The 13,762-nt window shown below is 45.1% G+C and overlaps 1 protein-coding gene across 8 annotated transcripts in view; it reads right to left on the reverse strand.

The window, feature by feature from the left end:
• Nucleotides 1-8,621, reverse strand: part of ADCYAP1R1 (ADCYAP receptor type I) — a 140,090-nt gene extending 131,469 nt beyond the window's left edge. For 3 of the 8 annotated variants that reach the window (XM_079946903.1, XM_079946905.1, XM_079946900.1), the window contains exon 1: nucleotides 7,958-8,621. The gene's annotated coding sequence lies outside the window, so the exon portion shown is untranslated. Of the gene's footprint in view, nucleotides 1-7,490; nucleotides 7,717-7,957 lie in introns of those variants that run through there. The other 5 variants (XM_079946904.1, XM_079946902.1, XM_079946906.1 and 2 more) reach the window with 4 other exon arrangements.
• Between the last annotated feature and the right edge of the window lie 5,141 nt (nucleotides 8,622-13,762).

Here is a 13,762-nt window from a genome sequence, read left to right on the forward strand (position 1 = left end):
GTTGGCTCATGTCAAGTTTGTGGTCAACCAAGACTCCTAGATCCTTTTCACATGTACTGCTCTCAAGCCAGGTGTCCCCCATCTTGTATTTGTGCCTCTCATTTTTTTTTGCCCAAGTGCAATACTTTACATTTCTCCCTGTTAAAATTCAGGGTCTTCTTGGTGGTGTCTCCTCTTTTGTGGAATGCCCTCCCCAGAGAGCTGCATTTCTCCCCTTCGTTCAGGAGGAAGGTAAAAGCATCCCTGTATACCCAGGCATTTGGCTCTAGCGCCACCTACTGCTGGTCTCCCCGCCTTCTACCCTACCAGTCCCAATGGACACCACTCAATTCAGCGCTGAATATTCTAAGTGAGAGATCCTTTAGGAAGGGGCCATCAGTCATGCTAACACCCTGCTCTCTAGTAACAATGGGGTTGGAGTCACATGAAAGACTTATGATACAATCCCCAGCGACGGAACAACCAAAATAAGGCAGGCTGAGGTCTCCAGCTGACCCACAAAGGTGGTCAAGTTGGTTTTGTGGCAGGAGTGAACTGTTGCTTATTATCTCTCTATATATAATAAAGTAAAGGAGCCCTGGGTGGTTAAGTCCAGTCAAAGGTGACTATGGGGTTGCAGCACTCATCTCACTTTCAGGCAAAGGGAGCTGGCGTTTGTCCAGAGACAACTTTCCGGGTCATGTGGCCAGAATCTTGTGAGGCTTTCAGGGCTGCAGCAGAGAGGATGGAATGGGGAACTTTCCTTCTGTGAACTTTGGGGAGATCCACAGCACACAACTGAAGCTCATTCAGCACCACACGTGTAAATTGTGAAAAGTCCTGGGAACTGTAGTTTGATATGGTTGCTAGGAGTTGTAGCTCTGTGAGGGCGAAGCCACAGTCCCCAGAATTCTTTGGGGGAACAAATGTGATAATATGGTATGGATCTGCCCTTACTTGAGTTAAGCCATGCTGGGGTCCATAATGCTTAGTATATAATACCCAGATAATTTAAATCAGGCTGGGGAACCTTAGACTGAGGGCTGGCTGTGGCCCTCTAGTTCTCTCTATGTGGCCCCTGAGACTGCCCAGTTCACACACCTCACCCTACTGGAATGCGACCTTGATCAGTGATGATGCTTCTTGTTTTGAGGAGTATTGAAATTAAAGGGCACGGCCGAGTTCGGTTCCTCCATTTCAATAGGTCTACTCTGAGTACAATTTAATCGGTGCTTGCTTATCCTCGATAAACCCCCTTTTTATATTATAAATAAATAAATTTATTGCATTTCAATTTGCTACTTTGCACAATATGTTTTTGCCAACCTTGAATTTACAGAATGGCATAAATGTTTACGGCGATTATCTGAACCTGGTGCATAGACCTCGCATTTGCTTTGTGGGTGAGCATTCAGCAGGTTTAAGAATATTATTGTTAGTTCCATTTTTTTAAAAAAAAATGTTCTGGCTGGATGTTGCCCAATTAAACCAGTGTGTGGTTAAGACAAATGCAAATCTGTTCTGCCAAAAAACCACAATTGGGGTATTTGCTTTTTTAGAGCGCTTGCTCTTCAGTCAAAAAAAGCAGTTTTGCATCCCAGCAATTAAAACAAGACAGCCTTTCAATCGAAAAGTCATGGCACAAAAGGAAAAAAGATTCAGGGAGGGAAGAGGTTGGGGAAAGCAAAACCCAGCATCAATCTTGAAAGTTATAGTAGTAGCTCTTATATTGGCAAAATGCGCTACGGCTAAAGGAGCGATGTCTGGACTTGGCAAATGAAGGCATTTTCAGGTAATAGGATGACTTGGGTTTTCTGAAAACTGGGAGAAACTCTCTCTCTCTCTCTCTCTCTCTCACACACACACACACACACACACACACACACAGACACCATTCAGGTGGATGGGTGGAAGTTTTGTACTTAATAATACAAAATATCTGATCCGATAAGGACTGGAATGGGACCATCACATTTCATTTCTTGCTTTTGCCTCTCTGATATGTTTTATGCTTTATTTCATTAAAACAGCAACCCTGCACCTTGTGGCTTTTCTCATTTTATCCTTTGGTGGCGTGTGAGGGTTGTGAATGGTTGCACAACCTAGCTGTGTGAAAACCAGATATCTGTGTTTGAACACAAAAGCACCCTGGAACAGGGCGTCCTGTTCCCCAACTGGTCACCTTGGCTTCTAAAAGCCCCTTTTGCAAATGTCCATAGGTTTGGCATGTGCGTTCATGTCTGTGGGGAACGGTGCCAGAACGATGGATGAAAACCGTGTGTTGTGTTCCAGACACACAGACAACACAGCTCCAATCAAACACACCACAAGGGAGCCTGCCCTCCAGGGGAATCACTGAAACCTATGATCCAGCCATACCCTATAGCGGTCGCGTTGTGGACAGAAGCCGTTGCCCGTGTTAACTTAGTCCTGGGAATAGCCCTTAAATTATTGGATGTTCGGTTATATTCCCACGCCATGGGCCTTGGCACAGGGGCAATGTCTGCATGGTAGCCAAAAGGCTGTTGTTGCTACTCTGGAAGGAACGAAAGCACATGCGCGTACAGGATCACTTAGCGATCAGGAGACTTATCTATTTTTGCAGCATTTGGAAAAAGCTACGTTTAGCAGGTATCACAAAGAGAATAAACACTTGGGTATTTCAGAATTGTTTGCATGAACTACATGCCCAGCAAGCTCTACCGGAGCCTATCTCCCCTCCATCCTTTAACCCCTTGCTCTGTTTTTACCTGACAGCCAAAGTGAGCAGGGATGTTTACATGGCAAAAGATACCCTGATTTTGCCAATAAGCCCAAATGAAATTAGCAAATGCAAACAACTCACACGCGATGCTTGTTCTACGAAAGGACGAACTGGCGATACAAATTCTAACATTCCATCTCACCTTCTGACCCAGAATCCCATTTCTCCCCTAATCCTTGCTGCGGTTAATTGATGAGGAGGGAAATGCACTCTTAGCATGCTCAGAAGCTATTCCACATGTTGCAGGGTTTAACAATGACCATGGGGGGGGGGGGAGATAGCTTCAGAAGAACAGTCATACTTGGGACTGAATCCTGGATTTACCGGTACATATTTAGAAAGTGGAAAGTAGAATGATGCAGAGAATCAAAACCTGAGAAATCTGGTGGAGGAAAACAAGTCACATATTCCACAGAATAATCCCCTTTACTATAAGACAGTTACAGGGAACCCTTATTTCAGATATTTATTCTGAACGTACACTACTCCTCTAAATTTACAATGTTGATGATTTTCATACCCGAGACCCACCTATGACCCCCAAACTACAAAACGGGCAGGAGCACTTTTAATATTTTGTTTATTTAATTTGAAGTATGCACATGTCATATTTCCATATAAATATTCCCAGGATGCCTTAAATAGGAAGAATAAAACACAACCACAAAAGTGTTATGTTCGAGTTCCTCTGTCTGACAGTGAATACCCCCTTCTTCACCTTTCATAAATTCTTTTTATCCTAATAAACATAAACAGAGGGAAACAGCCATCACAACCCATGAGTGGTCCTCAGTAGACTGGGGCATGATCCAGTTACTGGGTGCAGCTGGCTGGTTGAAAGTCAATGCTCTGAAGCTGCCCTGTTTTTTCCCTCAAAAAAAAAAAAAAAAAATACAACCTAAGACACAACACACCTCAGAAACTGCTTAGCTAACATATTCCATAAATACCTAAAGCAATTGGGGAATATCTATATCCGAGTGGGGATGCTGACCATCTCAGGTAAATTCTGGGAATGTCAAAAACTCATAAATATGCATCTGGATCTCGCTCAGTTATATGTGACTGCAAATAACCAGAAGACATGCAATTCCCACTACGAGTGACAGGCTAGCATATAAATGCTAGGAAGATGTTGATTATCCCCTAGATAGTGCAAGTGGGTCGTATATTGTATACATATGGATTCCAGATAGAGGTATCACAGAGCCACTTTTAAAGAACAATTCCCCTGCAAAGGATTGTGGGGCTGTTATTTACCACCCTACGCACAGTTCAGCACCCTTAAAAATCACATATCCCAAGATTCTTGGCAGGGATGGAGCAAATGTATTTTAAATGTATGCTGTACACACTGCCCAGTGACACCAGTTGTATTCCATGAGTTTTGGGTCCTTCTTCTTGCATATCCTATCCGTACATGTGCACACAATGGACATATATACCTGATCGTAAACTCTAGTCCACAACTACGTTGGCCACCGCTGACCTGTTTGCCTTTCTGTCTCATTCAGATGTTTGGACATGAATATGAACACCGATCAAACTTGCGGCATTCGCCTTGACAAATGCATGTAAAACTTAAAACCCGCAAATTGTGCTTACTTCTACAACACACCCGCCAACGAGAAAGTCCAGTTGTAGCAATGGTTCCTCAGGACTAAGTCCCATCGGTCCCAATAGGACTTACTTCCAAGTAAGGATGCTTAGCCTTGAGGCCAAGAAGGATGACACAAATATGCTTCGCTTCAGTTTAACAGGCTTGTGCCCATTTTCATAGCCACCGTCAGATCAATCAAAGGACCAGAACATGGAAATCTGCCTTGTATTGAAAGCAGGGAAACAATTTTTTTGCCCTACCTGGAGATGCCAGAAATTTAACCTGGGACCTTCTGAGCTCATATACTGATATCAGAACCGAGGAACAACTTTGATGGAGTGACTCCAGATTGCTTCACAGGAATGATAACATATTTTCAAAGCTCCTGTGTATCTGAAAGCTCATACCAAGAACTAACTTAGTTGGTCTTTAAGGTGCTACTGGAAGGAATTTTTTAATTATATTTTCAAAGCATACCTAATATTCTTCTCTCCCACTGTTTCTCATCACCAATATTCAGCAAGTATTGTTTAAATGAGCAGCGATATTTGTGTAATGTCGGGGACCAAATGGTAATCTTAGAAGCACATGTAGATTCTCTCCAAAGAGTAATATACGACTGGCACATCCACGATTGTCTAGCCAGTTGAGATGGCTTGTAAGGAGAATCTGGACCCACTGGGCATTTTTTTTCATACGCGATGAGCGCAGCCCCACTGAGGTCAACGAGTGGGGTTTACTCTGAGTAACTGTGCATAAAACAGCAGTCTAAAATCAGCTGGTGCTTCAGTGAGATTGAAAGCCAGTGCAAAATACCGATTGCCCGACAATCTCAGCACCGGAGAAAGGGTCTAACGCGCGTGCAGCCATCTCACGTTAAGAATGTTTATTGAGTCCATCGGGATTCACATGCCCAACCTGAACGTGGAAGCAAGCTGTTTTTGAGCTCAGCAGTTGCTAACCTGTGCTGCATTTTAGACTGGGGTTGCACAGAATATGTGGATCAGGGTTTCCATTGGCTTCACATCCCCAAAACCCTGGAGAGCAGCTGCCAAGGCAGTGCAGGTGATAATGAAACGCATGGACCATTAGTCTGACTCAGTAGAACACAGCTTGCTCCAGCACCCATATATATGTGTGTGTGTGTGAATATGAATATAAATACTCACCCACACACAAACAAACAAACAAACAAACAAGGTATGTATATTTGACTATGTCCCTTCTTGGGAGATGCAAAGGTGCTCACAATATTATTACACAAACAATGACTACTGATCTGAAGGGCTAAATATTCCATTCAGTATCAGAGGCAGCGTGACATGGTGAATGCCCTTTGCTTTGGAGGAAAAGCAAAAAAGAGGGCTTCTTGCACTTATTCATTAAAAAAACAAACATTAATTTTATTTGTATGCCGCTTTTGCACACACACATACACACACGAGCAAACAAATCACACTCCAAGTGGCTTAGGCTTACAGAAAAGAAAGAGATGCACTTCAAACGAATTTCTTATAACTATTTCATTATAACATAGGGAAATAATAGCAAATAGAATGGCATACCCACCCACCCGGAAAAAACCCACCCACATATACTATAAATATAGCAACAAGCAGCATCTAATAGCAAAATTAACAAGGGAGCTTCATAGTTTCACCTTAGTCCTAGAAACACTCACAGTTCTTCAGACCTGGTTTGTTTTCCGGAGAAGTCTGGCTGGCCAGTGTGAGAAATGGGATTGTAAACTAGCTGGGCCTGAACCAGCAAACCACTCCTTATACGCTGTACCTGGGGAATCCAGGGTTCAAATCCTGGCTCAGCCATGTAATGCACTGGGTGACCTTGGGCCAGTCACAGTCTTTTGGCCTAACCTACCTCACAGGGTTGGTGCGACTGGGGGAAAATGGGATGAGACCTGCATGCACTGCTTTGAGCTCCTTAAAGGAAAGGAGGAATCAAAATGCAGTAAAGAAATAACCACACTTTTCAACAAGCCCACATTAAATCCCAGCTTAAAAATAAAGCAAAACTTGTGTTTCCTACTGTTGGGCTCAGGTGAGAGTTTTTGTGAGCTCCCATACCTAATTATAGAGAGAGAGGCTTCCCAAAGCCATAGTCTGAGCATTTACTGGGGGGTCATAATGTTGCTGTGTGTTCCTTACCATGCATGCTGTGATCCTGCACACAGACTTCCAGTTCAAGATGACACAGAAAGAGATAAACATTAGAATCGTTCTACTAAGGAGAGCATCAGTCGCAAGTGGAGTTTCAGACCTAAGCACCACACATCCACCTTCTTAAGCAAAAAACTAGGACATCTTTGCAAAAGGGTTCCCTTACTCCCTTACGTATTTAAACTGCAGCTGCACAGTATGGTTAGTTGCATTTATTCATCGCTTTTCTCCCAAGGAAAAATGCCTGGAAGCACCTTACAAATCCACAAAAGGCCAAACCAGCCTTTACCATCATTTTCAAACCAAAAGCGCTGGAAACATCGGAACCAGCTGCCCGAACGGCGATGTGGGGAAGCGCATAAAACACGCACACGAAAACACACACCGATCCATTCGGAGGAAATTTTAACCCTTTCATCCTCAGAGGGATTCCTTCTCCTCCTCCAAATTATTTTTAGAAAATAAACCTACTCGCCTCAAGGAGAATCGCTGCGTTTAATTCCTAGCCCCCAATAAATCTCGCTGGATCCGCAACAAGCCCTTTCAGCAACGTCCATTTGTTTTCAAAAGCAATGGAATTACTTAATCGGAAGAGGTTTGAATGCAATCTTCATCTCACGCCGAAGTCAATGTCATAACTCCCATTTCCTTTGACTGGCTGTGCCTTCCACGCAGCCCCTTCTAAACACCCAACCCTGTGGCGGTCTAAAATCCCTAGAAACCAACGGCTTAACCGGTTTGTGAATCGGGTTATTTGTTACCTATCAGTCTGGGGTGTTTGTTTTGTTTTATTTGCAAATTACCAGCCATGTTGCATCGAAAGGAGACGTGAGCTACATACCAACACGCTGTCCTGGGAGCCTGGCTCGGCTTTATCTCCTCCCCTCCCCCCACTAAAATCCATATATTTAGACACACTCCACTTTCATCACCCCAGTTATTATTTTTTAAAAAGCCAAGCCCATATCACCTCTCCATCCCGGCATGGTTCTTTCGGAGGTCGCCAAAGAGCGCGCCCGCGCGTTTGCGCATCTCCGTCTGCCCGTTGCATTCGTCCTCCAGCTGTGTGTTTGTGTCTCGTTGTGTGTGATCCCTATGCAAGAATTTAATTCCCAGGCTGAAGTGGAAGCCCGAGCACGCCGCCGTCCTGCAGTATCGCCGCCCGCGCCGGCTCGTCGCTCGCTCGTCTCCCTCCCCCATTTTAATTCTTGCAAACCTTTCCAGATTTTTTTTTCCCCTTCAAAGCATCGACTTTGCAAGAAAAGCGATTCGTGAAAGCAACTCTCTCTAATCTTCTCTGACTCCTTAGCCTCCAAAATACACACACACACACACACACACACACACACGCTCCAATCTCCTGCAGCCCAACAGGAACGGGGTGAATTATCTATGGATGGGGTGACCCGTAGCTTCGAGGGCGCAGGGTTGCCTTACCATTGCAGTCCCGAGGTGGAGATCCCACGATCGGCAGCTGGACGCCCTTGGATCTCCAGCCGAAGAAGGCGAACTGCAGTCTTGTCTGGAGCAGTCCTCGGCGGCTGGGGCTCCTTTAGCGAAACGAGAGAGATTTCAAAAGGGTCTTTCCTCTCCACGGCTTGGCGAACAGCTGCTGCAATGGCATCAGTGCATTGCAGTGCAAAAAAACCCCAAAAAAACTGTCCAGACAAGCAGAGAAAGAGATGTGTGTGTGCTCGTTATTATTAATTTTTAAATAAATAAATCAGAAATCAACTCGGCTACCAAGGAATTAACATTCACTCCCAGTCCTCAGAGCTGCCTAGCGCCTTGAAACGAGGGACCAGGAGTTGCCACGCCGTTGGGACGTGCCCGCGAAGGCATTTGCCTCGAAAAAAAATGTTTATACTGAGGGTAGTGCGCTTTGTGGGTTTTTAAAACTTATTTCCTTTGAAATGGAGTGGTTTTTGAAAATTATTTCACTTGCTTGCTTCGCGCTATTTATTTTTATTTTTTTAAAGAGAGGGTTTGATCCCGATCAAGCAAGATGCGAAGCCGAATCCGGATCTAACAAGACATCGCTTGGAAGGTCTCTGTGCGCAAACCTGCCCAGGCAGGACTGCCCGGCTCTCGCGCGTCCTGCAGAAAAATTGCCAAGCTTTTCCTCGCCCTGCAAAGAGAGGGGAGGGGGAGAAAAGGGGGGCAGGCGATGGGAAGAGGCCTGAGCCAATGACCTGAGAGGTGTAGAGAGGGGAGAGCCAATGGGCTGGAGGGAGAGGCGTGGCCTATTCAAACCAGCTGTTTAAGTCAAACTCTTGGTATCCAAAACTGCGTCCAGATTCTTTCTCTCTGAGTTAAAGGCTGCGCGGAGCTGAAAAGTGGACTATAGCTTCATGAGGACTGCCGGCATGAAAGTCTTCTTTGACTTTGAGAAAGAGAGAGAGAATATCAATCCATCAGTTTAAGGTACTAGCCAAAGGCCATGACAAATCAGTATCATGCCATCAGTTTAAAATTTAACTCAAACAGCTGCAAATAAAAACAGCAGCCAAGACAACTGATAACAGCAATACCAACACATTATTGTTTAGTCGTTTAGTCGTGTCCGACTCTTCGTGACCCCATGGACCAGAGCACGCCAGGCACTCCTGTCTTCCACTGCCTCCCACAGTTTGGTCAGACTCATGCTGGTAGCTTCGAGAACACTGTCCAACCATCTTCCAGGGAGTCTTCTCTTCTCATGAGGTGGCCAAATTATTGGAGCCTCAGCTTCAGGATCTGTCCTTCCAGTGAGCGCTCAGGGCTGATTTCCTTAAGAATGGATAGGTTTGATCTTCTTGCAGTCCATGGGACTCAAGAGTCTCCTCCAGCACCATAATTCAAAAGCATCAATTCTTCAGCGATCAGCCTTCTTTATGGTCCAGCTCTCACTTCCATACATCAATACCAACACAGTTAAAGGTAAAGAAACTCCGGACCGTTAGGTCCAGTCGTGACCGACTCTGGGGTTGCGGTGCTCATCTCGCTTTACTGGCCGAGGGAGCTGGCGTACAGCTTCTGGGTCATGTGGCCAGCATGACTAAGCCTCCTCTGGCAAACCAGAGGAGCACACGGAAACACCGTTTACCTTCCCGCTGGAGCGGTACCTATTTATCTACTTGCACTTTGATGTGCTTTTGAACTGCTAGGTTGGCAGCAGCAGGGACTGAGCAACGGGAGCTCAGCCCATCGCGGGGATTCAAACCGCTGACCTTCTGATCGGTGAGTCCTAGGCTCTGTGGTTTAACCCACAGCGCCACCCACGTCCCACCAACACAGTTACGCTGATTAAATTTCAGTTTAGACCTGGGAAAACCCCTTAGAATTCACTGCAATTTTATTCAGTTCCTAATTTCCCAATTATTATTATTATTATTTTGCCACTGGAGAAAAAGAGCTACTTTAGGTGTCACTAAGACATTGGTGTCACACAACAGCCCCTGAACTCTTTCTATCAGGGAGAGCCTGTTTTAGAAAGTGCCTCTTTGGATCATTGCGTAAAGGACAAGTGGACATATAATGAGGAATATCTTCCACCTGAGGCTGAAAAAGAGATTGTATATAACTATATATAGATACAATGGGAAGAGGAGGAGTCACCCAGTGCGGTTTACTCTCAGTGAAAATCATCAGTAGCCTTTACTCTGATGGGTCATGAAGTTTTGACTTCAGATTTCCATTCAGCCTGTGAAATTCAAGTACTGCTCTTGAACATTCAAGTGATTCCTGATCTCTATCGTTCCTTTTCTGTGTCCCGAGAGTATGACTCCGACCCAAGCAAATCATCCTTTTATAGGACTATACTTGAAATTTATAGCATTCTAGAGGTTTGCTGTGCTTTCCAAATGATAATTAAGATCAGAAGAACCCCGGAGAGCTAGTGTGGTGCAGCGATTATAAGACCCAGGTTCAAATCTCCACTAGGCCCTGAATCTCACTGGGAAATCATAAGATAGCTACTCTTCCTCTGTTTAACCTTCCCCAGGGACACGGGTGGTGCTGTGGGTTAAACCACAGAGCCTAGGACTTGCCGATCAGAAGGTCGGCGGTTCGAATCCCCACAATGGGGTGAGCTCCCCTGCTCCTGCCAACCTAGCAGTTTGAAAGCACGTCAAAGTGCAAGTAGATAAATAGGTACCACTCCGGTGAGAAGGTAAATGGCGTTTGCTCTGGTTCGCCAGAAGCGGCTTAGTCATGCTGGCCACATGACCCAGAAGCTGAACGCTGGTTCCCTCGGCCAATAAAGCGAGATGAGCACCACAACCCCAGAGTCGGCCATGACTGGACCTAACAGTCAGGGGTCCCTTTACCTTTACCTTTTTACAGGGTTGTTGTGAGGATAAATTAAGAGGCAGGGAGAGAACCGTCCATGTACAGTAGTACCTCGGGTTACAGACGCTTCAGGTTACAGACTCCGCTAACCCAGAAATAGTACCTCAGGTTAAGAACTTTGCTTCAGGATAAGAACAGAAATCATGTGGCGGCAGCAGGAGGCCCCATTAGCTAAAGTGGTGCTTCAGGTTAAGAACAGTTTCAGGTTAAGAACGGACCTCTGGAATGAATTAAGTACTTAACCCGAGGTACCACTGTACTGTATGCCACTTTGAGCTCATCGGAGGATACATATGAGTAAATATTTGACTTATAATTGTTTTTCTTTTCGGATGGCAGTAGTTCCGACCTTCACAGACTTGATATCGATAAGCAGCACAGAAAGCAGGAAATATATGTGAGCACCATTGTTTGTGTGGGGATCTCAGGCAAGACTTCCCATTGGCAAAGAAGCAGAGAGGTGATTTGTACAGGAGAAGGAAGGTTGTAGCTTAGAGCATAAGAACATAAAAGAAGCCTGCAGAATCAGGCCAATGGCCCATCAGAGCAGCCACTTTGAAGAAAGGATGCTGGACTTAGATGGGCCATTGGTCGGATCCTGTGGGGCTCTCCTCATGTTCTTTTCTCCAAGAGTGTTGGTGTTGGTGGTGATGGTGGTGTCTCCCTTTCCTATCTTTACGTTCTTAACCTGCTTCAGAGGTTAAGTTGTGTTAAGTTGTGGGTGAACATCTCAGACAACACAGCAATTCTTCAGACAGATCTTGTTTATTCACAGGCCAGAACAGAACTGAACTGAAGGGTTCAGCCAGCCTGCCTCTATAGAGCTCACCTACAAAGCAACAGTAACAACTTTCTGTAAATATCCAATCACTGAACGTCACTTTCAATTCCTTATTTGCATATGCGGACCTGAGTGAAAACTATCTACAGTATCCCCCTGCTGGCCCAGGGTGAGAACTTCAGTACATAACAACTTAAAAAAGACAACAAAATGATTTGGACTCCTTGGCAGGTTTTGAATAAACATCCACAAATATATTAGTAGAATATATGGTAGATAAAGCAATGATATGTACAATTTTATAACATGCAGAGAATAATACGTTGAAATAAATTAGAGAGGGGAGCTGAGGGAAGTCCTTAGTGGGTGGGAGTGGGAAGGATGGGGGGAAGTAAAAAGGGGGGGATGTAATTAGATATATGGATTGATAATTTGTTCTGCTAAAATTGTTTAATAAAAATATTATTATTTTTTTTTAAAAAAAGAAACTAAAACTATCTGGCTCTGCTTGCCATAGGCTCTGGGTCAATCTGCCTTTGGGTTCCCTGTCTCCCACTCCATTCGTTGCAATGGGCAACCAATGATTCTTCGCTATATTTGCAAGGAACAATGTTATTCAAAGGCACTATCTGGACCAGTACTGTAATTGCTGGGTAGCAATCTTAAATCTTGTCTTTGTCCATGGAGTTTTCTTGGCAGGGATATTGGAGTGGCTTGCTGGTTCCTGCTCCAGGTGGATCACGTTTGGTCAAAACTCTCCACTATGACCTGTCCATCTTGGGTGCCCTGCACGGCATAGCTCATAGCTTCTCTGAGTTATTCAAGCCCCTTCTCCATGGCAAGGCTGTGATCCATGAAGAGTCCAGGAGACTCTTGAGAGTCCCATGGACTGCAAGAAGATCAAACATCTCCATTCTTAAGGAAATCAGCCCTGAGTGCTCACTGGAAGGACAGATCCTGAAGCTGAGGCTGCAGTACTTTGGCCACCTCATGAGAAGAGAAGACTCCCTGGAAAAGACCCTGATGTTGGGAAAGATGGAGGGCACAAGGAGAAGGGGACTGGCAGAGGACGAGATGGCTGGACAGTGTTCTCGAAGCTACCAGCATGAGTTTGACCAAACTGCGGGAGGCAGTGGAAGACAGGAGTGCCTGGCGCACTCTGGTCCATGGGGCCACGAAGAGTCGGACACGACTAAACGACTAAACAACAATCTTAAATCTGCCTAATCAAAATTGATAATGCTTCAGTGCACTTACGGTAATGTGTAGCACTAGAAGCCTGTCTCCCACTGTCTCCCCAGCCTCCCCCCCAGGTTAAGCTGCCTTCAAATGAATAAAAGACAATGAGCAGCTCGACCTTCGGGTTTTCTGTCCGTCTAGCCAGAAATCAATATTAGGAACATGATAAAAAAAGGTGACAGCCAGAGGGGTTCATGGGGAATGATGTGAAAGGGGGGAAGATGACCTTTCGGCAAAGACACAGGGGGTTGCAGGGGAAATAGATCATGCCGGGGGGGGCATGGTTTCTTTTTAGAAGATAGGTGGGTTGCAGCTTTTGCCAACCTGGTGCCCTCCAGATGTTAAAGGATGCCATCTCTGGTCAGCCCCAGCCAGTGTGGTTGTTGGTCAAGGATGAGAGGTAGCCAAGCAACTTCTGGAGGGTCACTGGTTCCCATCTCTACTGCGTATCTTCCTATATGCATAAAAATGTATCCAGCAGCCTCCATTGGGGGATTTGTAGTGTCGCATCACAATTCTGGATCTGCACGAAGTCTATTGACTTCAGTTGTTTAGGCCAGCAACATAGGCGTTAATGTGTTTTAATTTATTTTCCTGTTAACTATAATCATCTTCAAATGCCTTTAGCTGTTTGTAACCTTCTAAAAGAGATTATTTTCACGCCGAGGGCCTTCTGGAGGTTTTCTCCCTGTGAGAAGTGAAGTTACAGGGAACCAGGCAGAGGGCCTTCTCGGTAGTGGCACCTGCCCTGTGGAATGCCCTCCCACCAGATGTCAAGGAAATAAACAACTATCCGACTTTTAGAAGACATCTGAAGGCAACCCTGTTTAGGGCAGTTTTTAATGTTAGAAGTTTTATTCTGTTTTTAAGGTTCTGTTGAAAGCTGCCCAGAG

This window comes from Podarcis cretensis (genome assembly GCF_951804945.1).
Source record: "Podarcis cretensis genome assembly, chromosome: 12".
Taxonomy (NCBI): Eukaryota; Metazoa; Chordata; class Lepidosauria; order Squamata; family Lacertidae; genus Podarcis; species Podarcis cretensis.